The sequence below is a fragment of the Neltuma alba genome, unplaced genomic scaffold (genome assembly GCF_004799145.2).
Source record: "Neltuma alba isolate B1F8T4 unplaced genomic scaffold, ASM479914v2 tig00000327_pilon, whole genome shotgun sequence".
NCBI classification, from domain to species: Eukaryota; Viridiplantae; Streptophyta; class Magnoliopsida; order Fabales; family Fabaceae; genus Neltuma; species Neltuma alba.
The window spans coordinates 135,551-155,035 of record NW_021632008.1 but is presented as its reverse complement, the minus strand read 5'-3'; the positions used below and the strand labels follow the sequence as shown (position 1 = coordinate 155,035).

The 19,485-nt window shown below is 34.9% G+C and overlaps 1 pseudogene; it reads right to left on the bottom strand.

The window, feature by feature from the left end:
• Positions 1-12,590: 12,590 nt before the first annotated feature.
• On the bottom strand, positions 12,591-15,563 carry LOC114722594 (receptor-like protein kinase At3g21340; annotated as a pseudogene).
• Positions 15,564-19,485: the final 3,922 nt, after the last annotated feature.

Sequence of the window (19,485 nt, the reverse complement as noted above, 5' to 3'; positions counted from 1 at the left end):
GAATTTGACATAGTTTTATGTTGGCTGTTGAGGGGAGCTAAGTCAATAATGATTTGGAGGTGAAGATGGGAGGTCAAATTATTCTTCAAGTGTTGAAGTTCAAATATGTAGGATCTATTATACTTGAGGATGGTAAAGTTGATGAAGACATTTCTCATATAATACAAACTGCATGGTCAAAATTGAGGAAGGCTACTAAAATTATTTATGATAAGAATGTGTCTAAGAAGCTTAAAGAAAAATTCTATCGGAGTGTTATAAGACTAATTGTGTTGTATGGTAGTGAATAGTGGGCGATAAAAGAAAACCAAGAGCATAAAGTTGGAGTTGCAAAAATGAGGATGTTGAGATGAAAGTGCGGTTATACAAGAAAAGGTAAGATTCAAAATGAAAATATCACAGCAAGAATAGGTGTGATGCCCATCAAAAAGAAAAAGGTTGAACATCACTTAAGGTAATTTGGACATGTGCAGAGAAGGCCATTGGAAGCGTAAGTGAGAAAAGTAGATCAAACAGTTTAGAGTCCTAAAAAAAGGGCAGAGAAAGACTAAGAAAAATGCTCAATGAGATCATTATCTTTTGGTCAACAACATATCTAACTTGGTTGTTGATAGAATATAACAGTATCGTACTATTCATGTAGCCGACATTACCTAGTAGGATAAAACTTGTTGTTGATACTCCCTTCTGTCTGTAGTATAATATGTTGGTTAATTTTTCTCTTATACTAAGAAATAGAAGTTTAATCATTAAATATATCCTAAAATAATAAACTTTTCCTATTTTATCCTAAAAAATAATAAAGTTTCACTTAATTTTATTATCTCTCATATCTCTTCTCTCTCTCCTGTATATTATAAAGGCAAAAGTGAAAAAAATCACATTAATTGTCTTGACAACATCTTATATTTTGAATAACTATTTTCTTCTAACCAACTTCTTATATTATATGGACCGAAGAGAGTATTTCTAAGTAACTAAACAACATTCTCTAATTAATAAACTTCATTATTAGTAATTTTAAAATTTTAAAAACATTAATTAATGTGTATTGAATTTCTCAATTTAATTAAGCCTACTCATCATTTTCTTGTTTGTCCATGTCTTCGGTGAAAACAAATAAACATAAACATAAATATAAACATAAACATAAGCACAAAAATAGCTCAATCACCTACAAGCATAATATAATTCGTTGAGAGACATTGGCCAAAAGTTTTCCTTTAAAATGCTCTCTACAACTTTTAGTTCACTTCTACTTTGAGATTTATGTGTGCTGAAGCGATGTGGTTCTCTAATTTGAGATTGGTCTAGTTTTTAAACTCTTAGTCATAAGACCCACTGTTAGGTTTTTGTAATATACAAAGCTTTTTAAAACATCCTGACTTGCAAATATATAAGTTTATATTATAAGAGCTATAATACATCCTTTTATAATACCAACAAGTACCTCAATATTATAAAAACTATCTTTGCTACAATCATATCCTTTAATCAAACATTACATTTTAATAAATTATCTTTCTATTCATGGTATATCAGCTATTATTGGAGAATATTTTTTAATTTTTCAGCAAAATTTTAGTAATATTTTTTCATCTTAGAGACTTGAAAGTCCTGCTCACAAAAATGTTTATTTCTAGTATGCTTTTGGACATTTTCTTCAGCAACCAACTCCTCCAAATATTTTACAAAATCATTTTCTAGTGCTAAAAGTATTTGGTTTTCTTGTTATTCAAACCATATGAATAATATACCAACACAAATATAGAAAAAAAAATACTTTTTCCTAAATAGTTGTCACCTTTTTTAAATGATATGGGAATGATGGAAAGGTTTCCTAAATAGTAATGAGACAAAAAAAAAAGAGCATTAAAAAGATGAAAAAAGAATAATGATTAGACTAGAATATAACAATACAACACTTAAATGTAAACTAATTTAGTATACTTACAGTCTTAAGATAAGATTTGTACACATAATCATCTTTCAATATTGTGTTGGAATGCATTATAGTTCTTATACACCTGCCATACTCTTTTCAGATTCTCAAACATTGTTAGCTTTTGATCATTGCTAATGACCTTCTTCTTTGGGATGGTGCATTTATCTTGATTTTGCAAAATACATCAGCTGCAAATGAAATGATATCATACATTTCTACCAAAAAAAAAAAAAGATTTTTTGAGGTTAAAGAGAAACTTGCCCAAAAGAGGAATTTCAGATCGTCTACTTCTTTTTCAATATTTTGGCATGTTAAGACGTAGTCAGAAGCCTCTCCACTACCCCTTTAGTTCACTTCTTTCCACTTCCACAGAACAACGTCATTTTTTATTCTTTGCATACAGTCTCTCTTAGGAAAAAACCCGTTCTCTCTCTCTCTCTCTTCCTCTCCCCTCTTCTATTCTCTTACTCTCTCCCCATTTCTCTCTCTTTTGCAGCAACCTAATCTCTGTAAGAAGAAATTCCATGCGAAGAGCACAAGTTGAGGTTTTAGTCGACCAATCATGGGGGCTTTCTCTTCCATTGAAGACTTTGTTAAGGTCATAGAATATCTACAAAATCAACATCATCTGGTTGAAATTTACTTGAAAAGAGCATCCTTTAAATCAACGATTCCTCCAATTGCTATGTAAGATCTACATCTATATTCACTTCATAGACTTTATATTCTTGTTATTGTTAGGTTTTATGTCATAGTTGTTGATTTTAGTGGTTAAATTCAGTACTGTAGTCGTGGCTAGTAAATTATAAATGAAATTGATATAGGCTTCATTTATGAGTATTCTTATTTCCACCATAAAAGTTTGAAGCTATTATATTCATACTCAAGCACGGTAACTTTATTGAGAAGGTTTGACAATTTGATTGCCAGTTATTTTACTTCCAATTTTTTGGTTTTTGGAATACGAATATTTTCATATTAGGGCAAATGCTTTAGAGTTGGTAATATTGCCCGGAAATGATTATTTACACAAAGGGACTTGATATTGCTCAGGATTAAAGGTTTTGTTACTCTAGCCTTTTGAAATGATAAAAGGCAAAAGAGCGTTTTTCCCACCCACTAAAAAAAATTTTCAAGCTGTAGGTAGATACAAATGTTATGGCCAGTATATATTTTTGACTTTAAAATTCCTTATTTCCTGGTAACTAGTTTTGTTCGTTGGTATTCTTTCTTGTTGTGTGAATGTTGATATATTCTTGTTATTTCTCATTCCAAAGGTTCTTCTTATTGTAAAAATCACTCTTCAATTTATTATATTTCAAGTTCCCATGCTTAAATCTTTGAAGTACAATATTTTTTTTCAATTAGTGAAAATTTTTAATTACAGTCTGAAAAAAAAAGTAGTGGCTAGAATCAACCAACGAGTTATCAACAACATAACATGGTCAAAAGGAGAGCATCCCAAATATAGTAAATGCTATACAATCAAGCCTAAGGGTATCCAACAGAAGCTGAAGCGAGCATAGTAAAAAAATATTAGGCCGAATACGTCTCTAGTTCGGTCTAGTTGAGGAAAAACCCAGCCAGTGATAAAATTGGTAAGAAAAAAAAACTTATTTAGTCGGTAAAAACGGGGCAACCCACTGATTGGGATGAATTGCCCAATTTAATAATTTTAATTTCCCACCCTCATAATAATTTTAAAAAAAATTTAGACACAGTCATAGACTCATACTCACAGATGGCAAACTCGCACTCCTCCAAATCTTTAGTCGTTCTCTTTCCCTCCCCCAAATTTGAAATCCCTAGCCGAAATTCACCATTAAGCATTGGCCGGAGGACTCACAGACTCACCAAAATCTTCATTCACTATTATGCTCTTTAATCCAACTCTTAAAACTCGCTGCTGCAGGTCATCATTTCTTCTTCATGGTTATAGACTTGCATCCGCAGGTTCTACTTTAATATATATTTAATCTATACAATATAAATTAATCAATTTATTATAAACAAATCAGATTTATATCATAACTGATTGGATATGATTTAGGATGTTTGACCAAGTCAAACATATCACAATATTGCTTGGATATTTGACTGGTGTATTCTCTTTATACCCAGTCAAATAATCTGGCCCATCAAAGGCGGATCCAAGCCCAAAATCCAACATCTCCCACTCGCACTTGATGGGCTGTCCATCGTGCGATAGCTAAATCTTTCATTGCTTCATACTAGGTGTTTGTCGTGACTGCGTGGGCATGACGTCATCAATTCGGGTGTTTGTGCACTAGGAATCCTTTATACAGGACCAGCACATAAGAACACCCTTGGTATACCTGCAAATTGTATGCTTGTTGCCTTAAATGCCCTAGTTTTATCCATACACTTTACTTATGGCATATCTAATCCCTCTCGAGTTATGTTGTTTACTCAGATTGCCTTCTTATACGTATGGTATCCACATTTGCTTAGTTGTTCTGTTCAACCTACAAGAGACATGTCACAGACACCAACATAGATGTGTACTTTAGGATAAGTCTTCCTTCTGACTATTTATCATTTAGATTTGGCATAGTCACTTTCCCAGTCTTGACCTGTTAGATCGCATCATTCTTGACCGTAGGGTTTAGGCTAGAGCAGCTGTCACTAAACCAAACCCTTGTGATGCTATTTAAGTCTTAAGGGCATTATGAAAGGTTTATTTCCTTTTATGGGACTCAAACCGTAATGGATCAGGGATCTTCCATCTATGCCTCATGTTGCGGACTTGAGTGAGCTCATGCAGTATGAATTGCATGCTATGGTGCTTGATCCACTAAGTGGAGTATGTCACTTTTGGTTTTAGTAGCACTGTACAAACTTAAGTTCCAAATGCACTTCAACATTTGAACCAAGAGCTCTTTCATTACAACAATATATGACGTCTTACAAGTGAAGAGTTTCTTGTCGGGCTACAGATCTCATGGATTACACATTATCCATGATTCGACCTAGACTTTTATGGGTCTCATCTCAGTCTAGCTGAGATGACATTTTTATAGATTTCTTCATCTAGTTCTCCATTCAGGAAAGCGGTTTTTTACATCCATCTGATATAACTCTAAGTCTAAACTTGCTACTAGAGCTAGTATCAGTCGTATCGAGTTGAAACATACAACAGGTGAGAAGGTGTCTCCGTAATCCACTCCTTCCCGTTGTGTATACCCTTTGGCAACTAACCTTGCTTTGGGTTTATCAATTGATCCATCAGCCTTACGTTTGTACTTGAGAACCCACTTGCTCCTAATTGCTTTTCGGCTAGGTAGTAGATCAACTAATTCCCATACTTGGTTGGACTCTATGGAATCCATTTCCTCTTGTAAGGCCTTTTGCCATTTTTCCTTAGCAGGCCCTATTAGTGCTTCTTTAACACTTGTGGGGTCTTCTTCATTGTTTTCTGGACTAACGATGAAAGTTGCTCCTTCAATTGAGAAGCGTCTCCTAGGAGTTTTGTCTCTGTTACTTCTCCTAAGTGGGGTTGCTGCAAGACTTTCTTCCTATGGCTGAGTTAGACCTTGTTGTAAAAATGGTTCAACTCTTCCACTCAGATCAGTAGACTGAAGAACACTTTGTTGTACCTCATTGCTATCATCCTCATAAAGACAGCTTGTTCGATCAATACTCCCTCTGCTAAGAAATTCGGTTTCTATGAATGTTGTGTTGCCTTGACTCTATCTTAGTCACTGAGCCATCATTATTTTCACCAATGAAGACATACCCCTTAGAGTTCTCAAAGTATCTTATGAAGATACACATTTTGCCCCTCGGTTCTAGCTTGTCATACTTATGAGAAGAATCACGAATGTAGGCTACTGACCCCTATGGTCTTAGGATGCTTAGATCCAATTTGCGGTTTGTCCATGATTTATAAGGGGTTGTGGTGACTGATTTAGAAGGCACTCGGTTAAGTATGAATGTGGTAGTTAAAAGAGCATCTCCCCAATATGAGGTTAGAAGCTCAGCTTGTGCCATCATTGATCTAACCATATCGAGTAGAGTTCTGTTTCTCCTTTCAGCAACTTCGTTTTGTTAAGGAGTGCTGGAGATTGTTAGTTGTCTACCAATACCCCTTTCTTCACAGAGCTCCTTGAACTGATCAGAGAGGTAATCTCGACCTCGATCAGCTCTTAAGACTTTGATTCTTGAACCTAGCTGATTTTCCACTAGATTGAGATATTTTCTAAAGCACTCTAATGCCTCAGATTTGTGAGAAATCAGGTAAGTATAGCTATATCGAGAAGAATCATCGATGAAGGTAATAAAATACCATGCTCCGTGACATACCCTAACACTCATTGGTCCATAAATATCAGAGTGTAGCAATTCAAGAGGGTGGTTAGCCCTGGTTGCCTTTCTGAAAGGTTTCCTTGTGCTCTTGCCAGCGAGGCAATATTCACACAGAGACATTTCCCTTTTGGACACGTTTCCTAGCAAACCTTCTTTTGCCAGTTTGGTCATGCGTTCTTGATCAATATGTCCTAATCTAGCGTGCCATATATTGTAATTGACATTGGAAGAAAGTGCATAGCAAGAACTAGAAAAATCGTCATTGAAATTCTCTAAAACAAAGAAACCATCCGAAACATAGCCAAAAACTGAAACATTGGTCCCATACAAAATATCTACTGTGAAATCATGAAAAAAGACATTGAAATGAAATTTAACTAAGGAAATAACAGACACAAGATTTCATCATATTTCCGTGAGCGTAGAGGACATTTTGCAGGACTGGATTTTTCCTCCATGCAGCGTTAGCTCATAAGTACCGATCCCTTTGACTTCTACGATCATATTGTTTCCAACATAAAGCCATTTGCTTCTTGCTGGTAACCGATGAAATTCTGTGAAGTTGCTATGATCCTTGCTCACATGGTCTGTGGCTCCTGAGTCTATAACCCAAATAGGATTAGTTTCAGCAATAAATGCAGTGCTAGAAATATAAGAGAAATGTATTGAGTCTGAATCCAATACCTTTTTCTGCTCAGGGCAATCCTTGGCATAATACCCCTTCTGTTGGCAAGCATAGCATTTGATGGTTGCTATGTTCTGCTTCTTTGCAGGTTTCTTGCCTTTCTTGAAAGAATTCCTTCCCTTCTTCACTTTAAGGCCACCTTTCTTATTTTGAGAGCCTTTGCTTCTTTTGGACTGATTTTGGGAGGTTAGCCCTCCCTTTCCTTTAGTTAAATATGCCTTACCGATAGGTTTCACAGTTTCCATTCGGTCATCCTCTAGTTGGAGGTGGCGAGCTACATCAGCAAAGATTTTTATACTCTCGTTATGAGTAATGGTATGCTTCATGGTGTCCCAACTTGCTGGGAGAGATCTCATGATAGCTTGAATTTGTTGCTCATCAGATAATGCGCCTCCGGCTTCCTTAAGCTCCCTGATTAAGTTCTGCATTGCCCTTAGGTGATGCCTTATGGGAGTGTTAGGACCCAGCTTCAAATTGTCAAGTTTAACGGTGAGTCTCCTAGGCCTTGCAGCAGAGGTACCATGAAATTCGAATTTCAATACTGCCCACATGGCAGAGGCGGAAGGGTGTGTTTCGAATTGCACCAACACATCGTCAGTCATGGCACTTAGCATGGTAATTCTAGCGATAGTATCCCTTCTTTTCTAGGCTGTGTACCCGTCCTGGTCCCTTTGTGATGCATTTACCTCAGGCTCTGGAAGAAAAGTTGTTAACACATCAGTGACTTCTTGTTCTTCGAGGACATATGATATCTTACGACACCATATGCTGTAATTGTCTCCATTCAGCTTGTCACCTCCTACGAGGTTAGCTATAATGGACTTGATATCTCTTTGAGACATCGTGCTATCATATAGACAACAATGCATTTTAGTATGGTATGCAATATACACGTTATTCACGTAGGTCATAGATCATTCGGGTAAGAGTCTTGCCATTTTCATGATCAGGAGACAACTAGATTGGCTCCCATCCCATTACTCCTGGTTAGCCTCTTACCTTTCTTATCTTTAACTTTTCTTAAACATATCCCCAATTTGAGTTTTCCTCATAAAACTCCCTCTCAAATAAAAATTTATAATAATAAAAAAACTTTATTAACGAAGCATAAATATTTACAAAGATTTGGATAATCCAAAAATAAGGTCTCAAAGAATAAACATAAAATGAAAAGGGAAAAATAAACATGAACAAAAACTCATTCGTTCATGATGTATTTTATCATGGGTTCTCTCAAACTCTCTTTAACGTTTTTCCAGCATCTATAAAGACTTTGTTTAAAAAATCCTTCACTAAATATGTGTTTCCTCCTTGCTAGTTCCTCTCTATATTGGATTACAATGTTTGAGAAAAAGAGTGTGTCTTGCTCATTGATAATTTATTTAGCATAATAGCCAGACATTTTTTATGCTTGTATTCATCAGCATGCTTTTGTGCCATTTATTCAATTAAATTTATGTCCTTGGATCTGCAAACTTCTTCCTCTTGTTGGTTAGGAATACATTTCCTTTTACCACTACTCCCCTCAGGTACATTAGAGTTCATTCGTGATTGAGGTGTTTTTCTTTTATTTGTACTTTGTTTAGCATAATTATTTGAAGACTTTGGAGCATCAGAATGAGGAGAATAACTTGGATATATTTCAAAAGAGTGGTTAGAATTTGAGTTTGCCATTTCCTAAACCCAAAAAAAAAATTTAAGTTAAGAAAAATATAAAAATAAATATTTAAAACATTTATTTGCTATTTTTTGTGCCCAAAAAGTCATAAAAAATAAACACATAATATATCAATTTGTAGCTCATGATTTTTAGAAATATTTCAGGTCAAACGGAGTCCAAAAACAAGCCCTCACGCACCCCAAGAAGCATTCCCAAAAAAATTTTAAAAAAAACAAATAAAGGGGGAGGGTCCCCCACTCTCAAGATCGGCACGTGTCATACATGCACTACCTTTCCAGCCTCTTGCTGTCATTGAACCCACTCCATTTGATTCCTAACATCTTAAGAAGTCTATACATGTGCTTTTTATGACCAAAGGGACCCTGGATGGACCCCACGCACCAACATGGCGCGTCTTAGAAAAAAAATTAAAATTTAAAAAAAAATTTGAAAATTTATTTTTTTTAAAAAAACATTTTTTGGTCAGGTCAGTGTACCAGCCCGACTCCATGGAGGATCCGAGTCAAACAGACCTGAAACACTGCATCTTGGCCACCCCAAAACGACGCCGTTTTGGGCTGGTCAGGTCATCCCTGACCTCCAGCCGGGTCACCCCAGACCTGGCTGGAGCTCCAGCAGTTCCGTCGCAACCTGCCAGCTTCGAACCTCCATATCTTCCACCCCCGAGCTCTGTTTTACGCATTTTAGGTGTCTATGAACTCGTATTTTCGTGTTCTACAACTCTATGGGTTCATTTTCTTTTTTAAAAAATATCTTTGTTAAAGACCCAAAAACTGGTTCGTACGACCGACGTTAGAGCTTTTAAAAAATGGATTTCGATCACGTTTTTTAACCTTATGACATTACAGGTAATGTTTTCGAGCTTCAAATATATAGGCAAAGTGTGTATTCAAGTTTAAATCACAAACACATCAAATTGGAATGATATATGGGCTTATTAACAGCAGCAGGAAAAAAACGAATAATATATGCATATATATATTGAAAGCCTCAAGATCATCGTGGCTCTGATGCCAATGTTATGATAAATAAATTATAAATTTTGAGAATAAAATAAATTATGATATTATATTTAGAACCAAATTCAATTTCTAACTATCTTTTATATTATGGATTGGAGGTAGTACATTCATGTCGCAATTGGGGGTATAAAAAGCTGGTTAAGGTACTGGAATGAAGACGCACGTCACATAGATATTGTCATTAGCTAGGCAACCTACATGAATTTCTCCTTTTATTATATCACATTGGATCCTAGATACGACCCATAAGGCCATAATCCGTAGCTACTTTTGAAAACGAACTGTAGATAAATGTTATGAGTCCCACATTGAGGAATCTCACAAGTGTTGTGGGGTTTATAAGTTTAAGGGACTCTCCCTCCCAATAGGCTAGTCTTTTGGGATTGGGCTCTCCCTTTGGGCTTATACTCATCACATTGGTGCTTTCGTTGAGAGTTGGCCAACCGAAAAGGGCTACCTGCGAAGGGTTTTGACCGGTAAGAAGACTGAGTGAAGTGCCGTAGAGTGGAGCCATCGGGGATGTCGGCTCTCGAGAGGGGTGCTCTGTTATGAGTCCCACATTGGGGAATCTCACAAGTGTTGTGGGGTTTATAAGTTCAAGGGGCTCTCCCTCCTGATAGGCTAGTCTTTTGGGATTGGGCTCTCCCTTTGGGCTTATACTCATCACATTGGTGCTTTCGTTGAGAGTCGGCCAACTGGAAAGGGCTACCTGCAGAGGGTTCTGACCGGTAAGAAGACCGAGTGAAGTGCCGTAGAGTGGAGTCACCGGGGACGTCGGCTCTCGAGAGGGGTGCTCTGTTATGAGTCCCACATTGGGAAATCTCACAAGTGTTGTGAGGTTTATAAGTTCAAGGGGCTCTCCCTCCCAATAGGCTAGTCTTTTGGGATTGGGCTCTCCTTTTGGGCTTATACTCATCACATTGGTGCTTTCATTAAGAGTTGACTAACCGGAAAGGGCTACCTGCGGAGGGTTCTGACTGGTAAGAAGACCGAGTGAAGTGCCGTAGAGTGGAGCCGTCGGGGACGTCGGTTCTCGAGAGGGGTGCTCTGTTATGAGTCCCACATTGGGAAATCTCACAAGTGTTGTGAGGTTTATAAGTTCAAGGGGCTCTCCCTCCCAATAGGCTAATCTTTTGGGATTGGGCTCTCCCTTTGGGCTTATACTCATCACAATAAACATTAGCAAAAACTAGTTGACTAGAATGATGGAAATTTGATCAGTTGAGCACGCCATGAATTATGGCTTTGGTATATGATCCAACAACAAGCCGAAACCACTCTACGGTTCATCTTTCAAGTGAAGATTAAGGCCATCCCTCAACTACATATTCGCGACGCGAGCTTCCTGAGCGAATAAATTATGAAGGACGGCAACCTTAGGCCTATCTTAATTCATTACTTCGAATTTACTTGTGATAATTATATCTCTGTGTGTGTGTGTGTGAATTCTCATATCCAAATTCCTAATGCCTAAGCGTTTTTATCTACCGTGCGACGATATATATGGCTGACTTGGTCTATGAAAACGATGGCGGAAAGGGGGAAAAAAAAAAAAACTTGGTCTAGGAAAACAGTTTGTATTTTTTTCCCATTCATTTGAGTATATTATTCAAGTTAAATTAGCTGGGCAAAACAAAAATACGTTTAAATTAGTCATATGCTCCCCATACATTACTTTTCATTGAATTTGAAAAATTATTTGTATCATTCACATGTTTATGACTTAAAAATAGTACAACTTGTTATATATTTAATATTATATAACATGTTGATGGAAGAACTTAGATCCCGTTTGATATAAAACATTGAAAATAAGGGATAAGAACTGTGGTTGTAATTGAAAAAAATTATTAAAAAATATTTAACATGAGAGATTGCTTATTACATGGGATTAGACAAATCCATGAAAGTGAGATTGGGAAATACCATCTCTTCCCATGGTATTTTCCAATCCCACATACACGGGTTTGCCTAATCTTATTTAATAAGCAATCTCTCATGCTAAATACTCTTTTAATACATTTTCTCAATCTTAGTTCCAATTTCTAACCCTCATTTTCGATGCTTTATAACTTGTAGTAGATCCAGCTAATAATGTGAGGTAACAATTAGAATTGGGATTGAGAAAACTCATTAAAAAGTGTTTAGTATGAGAGATTGTTTATTACTTGAAACTAAATAAGTACATATAGATGAAATTGAGAAATACTATGGGGGGGAGGTAGTATTGCCTGATCCCACCTGCATAGATTTGTCCAATTCCAAATAACAAGCAATCTCTTATACTACATGTGTTTTAATGAGTTTTTTTTTTTAATTTCAGTCCCAATCTTTATTTCTCATTCTCAATTCTCAATGTTTCATAACAAACGGAATTTTAAAGCATCGTGGTTGAGCCCGAAAGTAGTTGTCTCCTTGAGAATTCGGGGGTGAGAGTAAGAGCGTCAAACAGATTCCGGAGGAAGAATACATATCGAGTGAGTGCGAGCGTTAAAGAAGATACTTCTTTAAAAATTTTATCAATTTTTCTACATAGAATGTTTAGGAAATAGAGTTCTTACGTTATTCAAGATTAGAACCAGTGTAATTAAATAGCTTTTAATTAAATAGAGTTTCTTATTTTTGATATATTAGAATTTAATTATAAATTCACATGAAATAAAAGAGGACATATGCTTATATATGATTAGAGAACTTGACATAATCTATACAAAAAATTTGACGTAAGTTTTTTCTATGCATAATTACTAAAAATATTCATTCAATGAGTTGGTTTACAAACTCACCAAATTTATACTTTCATACATAATAACATTACAGATGTCCTTACTAGGTTCTCAACTTAACTAGTGGCAAAAGTTCTCATCATATACTGCCATCAAATCTTGCAAACCACAACCAGATAAAGTCGAAATATAAGCAAGTATCTATCTATCTAGCAGACGGAGCACTGAAGCTTGAATCAAATTGCAGATTAGCACTCATATCCAAGGAAGAGCTTGAATTAGTGTTGTGATTGGTCCCTTCCATTCTTATCTCCATTGCCAAACATTCCCTTAGATCAACTACTACTTGGCTTATATCAGGCCTCTGAATTGCGATTGGTTGCGGTACATGACTTGGCTATCTCAAGAAATTTCCAAGCAGATTCAATACTGTATTGTCCCTGTAACCTTGGATCAACAATGGACTGGATATCCTTGCTTCCAAGTTTAGGGGTGACCCATTCAAGCAGAAGAATGAAGGTATTGTTTGGTTGTCTTTTTGCTGCTGGTTTTCCAGTCACCAGTTCCAGCAGAATTATTCCAAAACTATAAACATCACTTCCTTTTGTAAGGTTTCCAGAATTTTGAAATCTGTTATTATTACAAGGCAAAAAAAAAAAAAACAATTGTCAGATAGATCTCAAAATATATCTCTCCATTTATTATTTTTGTATTCAATCATATACATTCAAATTGAGTTTGAAAAATTAAAAACGAATTTCAGTGAGAGAGTTATCCTCCTCATTAGAGTTCTTTCCAAATAAAACTTTGGTTTAACCGTCGTCCATATATAATTCATCCTATTAAAAAAATAAAAAACAGAAAATTGATGTATTAAAGTGAGATTAATCTGTATTCCAATTTAAATTAGTGTTCATTTACAATTCTCTGTGTAGTGGATTGAATTTCTTCTTTATTGCAATCTTAAACTAATTTGACGGGTTTCATAATTGATGAGAAACCGTGTGTGTATTACAACAACAACTCTTGTTTCATTAGACAGAATTAACTACATAGATCACATCACGTCAGTATACTAATGAGAAGGTATATTTTGTATAAATAAAATACTTACTGAGGATCAAGGTAACCGAATGTGCCTGCTGGATGAGTTGAGACGTGACTATCAATATCATTTGCAAAAGCTCTAGACAATCCAAAGTCAGCGATCTTTGCCTCCATGTTCTCGCCCAGCAAAATGTTGGAGGCCTTAAGGTCTCTATGCACAATTGCAGGCTTACAACCATTGTGCAAATAATCCAATCCTGCAACTCGATTCATTACATGTATAATCAAATTTATTATGTATTGATGTTGCGAAGATTGATTTCAGAGAAGAATGAATCCCAATTCCAGTTTGCCATACGAATAACCTCAATTCGTAACGAATAATATAATTTTTAATCATTGTTTGTCATTTGAAAACGAAATTGTTGCTAAATGTAATTTATTTTTTTTATACACAACTAGAATATCATATATGATTTATTTAAAATATATATGTTACTTTTTCTATAGAACTTGAAAGAATCCCGTAATTTGCTTATATATAAAACTTTTCTTACCATATGCTGCACCCAATGCAATTTGAAGCCTATCTTTCCATTTCAATTCACGTGCTTTATTACCTGTAGAATCAGTATGCTTAGATTTCTCTTATATATGCCCTTAAATTTATTTACAAAATTACTCCTCCGGTCCTAATTATAAGACCCAATTGACTTATTTGAGGAGATTAAGGAAGTAAGTTAAGTTGGTTATTTATAATAAATAAGTGTTGTTATTCCTAAAATATCCTTGCTAATTAAGTATATTGGCTAAAACTATCATTATTAGAAGGATTATCTTGGAAAAAAATACATAAATATAAGAGAGAAAATGGATTGGGTCTTATAATTAGGACCAAATAAAAAGTCAAATTGGGTCTTATAATAAGGACCGGAGGAGTACATATTTATTCCACTACTTATAAATTTTATTATAGATATATTTTAATACCGATATATTGGTTAATGAGATTGCTATGAACTGCCTATTAAATATTGAGATGTGTGTAATATTCAAGCTGTAGGAAGAAAAACTTTATACTTGACAAATGATGGTGGAGGTTTCCATTAGCCATATATTCATATATTAATGCCCTGACACCACTTTCTTCGCAATATCCCATCAGAAAAACCAAATGTCTATGATGAGTAACCATCAAAAGTTCTACCTGCAATTCAAATTTTACTTTATTATTTACATGATAAGGAACTAACAGAGTAAATTATAAATAAATATCTGACAAAAGAATAAGGAAACCGTGAGTCAACAAAATAAGACTACTAGAATTTTATATTTCACCTCTGATCGAAATTCTCTATGGCCTTGAATTGATGAATGAGAAAGTAACTTCACTGCAACTTGAGTACTTTAAGGGTGCCTAAATAAACTTTTCCAAATCCACCTTCTCCAATCAAGTTTTGTAAGTTATCAGTGATCTCAAGGACATCAGAGTGAGAAAAAGCACGACTTCTTAGTTCCGATGTTTGTTGCATCGTAGAAGCTGCAAATATTAATGAAGACAATCAGAACTGCTAGTTTGGACTGTTATAAATATATATTTTTTATATACAAGGAACAAGTTATATTAGCACATAATAATAACAACTAATAGTAGCATTCTGTGCGTACCTTTGAGTTTTTTCATTTTGAAGATCCAAATTCCTAGAGAAATCAAGATCACAACCGTCAAAGCTGAAACAGATGCTATCAGTGGAATAAGGGACTTGTGCTTTTTGCATGGATCCCTCCAACAAAGGCTAGGATTATCATCCAAACTGAAAGATAAGTCCAATTATATATGGGTATAATTAGAATCACATATTAAATTTGGCTCAGTAACTTTATTTTGTCTAATAATTATAATTTTTTCCCCTTAATGGCCTCAAGAAAAGGAAGAGCCAATGAAAAATATACAGCAATCTCACCAAATTAAAATAATATTTGTAAACTGACTTTAATTTATTCAAGGAAATATATACATATGTATAAATAAAAAATATGCAGTCATAGCTGTGCAACTAAAGGTTATGAGAAACCTCATTTCCAAATCTGACTTTTCTTTAAGAGCCTTGGGAACTGAACCTGTAAGCATGTTTGCCACTCAAGTTACTGCAAAAACGTTGTGAAATGCATTTAATTATCATGGGGTCCTCAAGTTATAAAGGTATATCTTCCGGCAAAAAATAATAATAATAATATTAACGCCGGTATTTTGTAAAACTTACAGGACTCTCAACTTTGGTAATTTAGCAAGAAATTCCGGTATAGATCCTGACAAGCCATTGCTTGATAAATCCCTGAAACAAATCAATATTTTACGTATGACAAAATTCTCACAGTTTCGTCCTAATTAAGTCATTAATTATATACTTACAAGGACTCTAACTCTGTAAGTTGTGAAAACGAAGCAGCTATTTGTCCTCTTGGCTTGCTGGCGCTCAAGTTTCTGTTTTTGATGATGATTGATAGATACAAAGCCAGGAGATGTGAAGTTTGAGAAGTATATAGTTTATAAATAATGCAAGATTGACGCATTCCAATAATTAACATCAAATTAAACCAAGTCATTTAAATGTCAGACATCCCAGTATTTTGAAATGAGTAGAACTAATCACCTAGTTCATAGTGCATTAAGGAATGTTTACTTTAATTCGACCAGTGAGATACTTACACTGAGATAATCCTTGCTTAGTGTTATTGGTGTTATAGCGGCAACCAAGTCCCTTCCATGCAAATCCCTCAGGAACACATGGATCACCTTGCCATTCTCCTTTTTAGATTTCGTATGTGTTCTTTACGTCCACAATGGCATCCGCTATTGTTACCAAATAATAAATAGGGTCTCAGAACTCATAGCCAACACACACAACACATAGAGATCATAGATAACAGAGAAATAGGAAATGGTTGAGGCATCTACAGAAGCCTACCATCTGTTTGGACAGTTGGAGATGCTGGTGGCGATACAAATTTATAAACTTCAATGGCATTAAGGATGAGCATCAGATTCTGATGTTCCACTTATGCTGAAACGAAAACCATCTTGATCTGTGACATTAGTAACTGTCACCGGCTTGAAGTATTCAAGAGTTATCGGCCTTGAGAGGATACTTTGACCATTGACAGTAATATCAATTATTCTCTTTTGCCCAGCGGGAAGCTTCTGAATTTCAACAAAGTGAAAGATGACATAATAATTAAAAGACTTTTCAAGTGGTTCGTTCCAGTGAGATTCATAGTCAAGCTGTAAAGCAGAGGAGAGATTCAGTGATCTGGTCGCAGACATAAGCACTTCCTTCGGTAATTTATAAGAATCGTTAATGCTTTCAACATCAGTATCTTTCGACCTGTTGAACACTTTCCAACCTTCAACTGTGGAAATATCGTCCACACGCCAAAAGCGATCATAGGTGTCATCCTTAAACCTATATATATGCTTGCAGTATTAGATAAATTAATTTATAATTTCTTTTTAGGAAAGCATGCATAAAATGACAAGCTAAAAAGATATATAATTCATTGAGAGACCTAGAGATGAAAACGTGCAAACACTAACAAAAAATATAAGATTAGAGTCACCTCGTAAAGTTGCCTGAGATAAACTCAGTGGAACCAAAATCGATTCTCGCATGAAGTACTAATAGTGATTGAGGAGGAGATGGAGCTAGATAAATAGAATTTCCAAGAGGTCGTAGTTCCAATGTAGAAATGTAAGGTGTTCCTGTGCCAGCGTTGACAAGGCATACGTGTATGGAGTCGGTTGTGAGAGTATGGATAATCTCTAGAACTTGAGCATGATAGGTCAAATTCAAATCCACAGTTGCCCAAAAATCGACATTGAGGTACAAGTCAAATGTTTGAGTTTGATTTTTGGCATCGTAATTCCCATATGCGAAGAAAGCTCTAATGAGGTAATTGTTGTTTTTGCCCTGTTTTGGTTTCAGGGTGTAGCAATTTCTTTTCCCTTCCAGGAAACTTCTCAGAGTCTGGAGTTGTCTTCCAAAAAGAGGATAATCTACGTCAAATTTTTTTTCATCTGCTACTCTATAATTTATTCCTGTGTCTACAAAACCTGTGTCTGTCTGATACGAGATTCCAGTTCGTGGATCAATGTATCCACTACTCGCTCCACAGTCAAAGCTTATGAAATCTATGCCGGCAAAAGTTGACACAAATAGTTTATGGATAGTTTTATATTTAAGGTAAACTTATGAACCATTGAAACAAAAGGTTGGATGAGTCATAAGCTTTAGTCCGAACATAGAACATTATGAGACGGAAACTTTGTGGTCTTACCAAGGCGAGCAGCATCGTCGCTGGTGGTGAGTTTCCTTCCACCTAGCATTGCATCACAAATACTAAGCAAAAGTTGGATCAAGAGGAACCATACGATCCATTGTGGTGCCCTCTCTATGTGATTTGCTGAATTCTATAAAGGCGCTACCCCTTTATGTTATATCATAATAGAGAAAACAGTTAACTAATAGAAGTAAGAAAAGCAATACAGATCATGAACAACTCACCTCAAGCTTGAGATCTCTAATTCAAGCCAATTAAGATGAGCAGTGGTTTGAGTACTCTGGCAAAGTCGGGGGGGGGGGGTTTATATAAGTGGCAAGTATTGTTTTACCTTATGGTATTTGGAATTGCCTGGTGCTACTTGCGTACCTTTTTACTTTTAAAAGAGTTTAGAAAAATCCTAGGTCTTTAATATAGAATCTAATTATTAAGTTGATCGTGGTCCTAAATGTAAGATTTTTTTATATTTATTAATTTTTTCTAAATTAACCTTATTGATACTTTCTTGACCACAATCAGCAAAGGGAAAGAGGAGATTAAGAAAGATAATTATAGTATTCTAGGAAAAATATGTCATATTTTTAATAATTAACTAACTTACCTAATTTTCTTAATTTAATCAAATTAGCTAAATAGGTCTTATATTAAAAAATGAAGGGTAATAGTTAATGATACGCAATTGTATTAATAATACTCAGAGAGAATGAAAGCGAGATCCCAAATGACTCAATTAATGGCAGTTAGTCATCGATAGATTTTTCTGAAAAATGAGTTGCAAATATTAATTGAAATAATTGCAAATTCTGATATCTTAATTACATGTCAATAAAGCATCTAAGTTTTAAATGTAACTTTAAGTTAGTGACTGACTGACTGAGATTATTGTTTACACTACTGACTGAAATGTAACTTTTAGAAAAAAATTTTAGCACTTGTCATGCATTCGTGTTTTTGAGACTTAAAATGTCACTCTCCCTAATATTTATGAGTAGTTTTATGCTTTTACAGTGAAATTTGAATATTCAACAACTTCTGATTAGTAACGTTAAAAAATATGTTAATTGGGAATTGGTTATGATCAACAACAGATCTAATAGTAATAACAAAAATTACTACAAATATTATATAAATAAGCTAGATATTTTTTTGTGTTTTTCGATTTTTTTTCCCCCATGCATCTTCCTTGCATAGAAACAAATTGACTTGACTTATGGATATTTCATCAACTTTGAATTTCTTTGCGTGAATTATGTGGTTGTGTGCGCTTGAGTGTGCTCTTCAACTCTCTAACCCAAATTCCTAATCCGTAGGTTTCAATTTTTGTCCAATGGCAAGGAAAGTGGTCCTTTTGGAATTACTGTTATTCTCTGCTATCTATTTATAAATTATTTAATTAATTCATCAAACAAAACAAAATAATTAAAATAGCTTGAAGTTTTTAAAATTAATCATGTTTTCAAAAATACCCTTAAGTGAATGCAACAAATTATAGGATTAATCTACTTATCTCTCTCACTCCCTTTTTCTCCATCATGATTTTCCAACAATATTCACATCAATGACAGTGCTAAAAAAAATTTAATTAATTTCTTTGTAAATTTTGCGTAATGATTTATGAATAAGAATACAAAAATTCTCTAGAAGTAAGGAAGTGACTATAAAAGGACCATCAGAGGCCAAGTTAGCATAGGGGTCCTTCACAATCGACATACGTA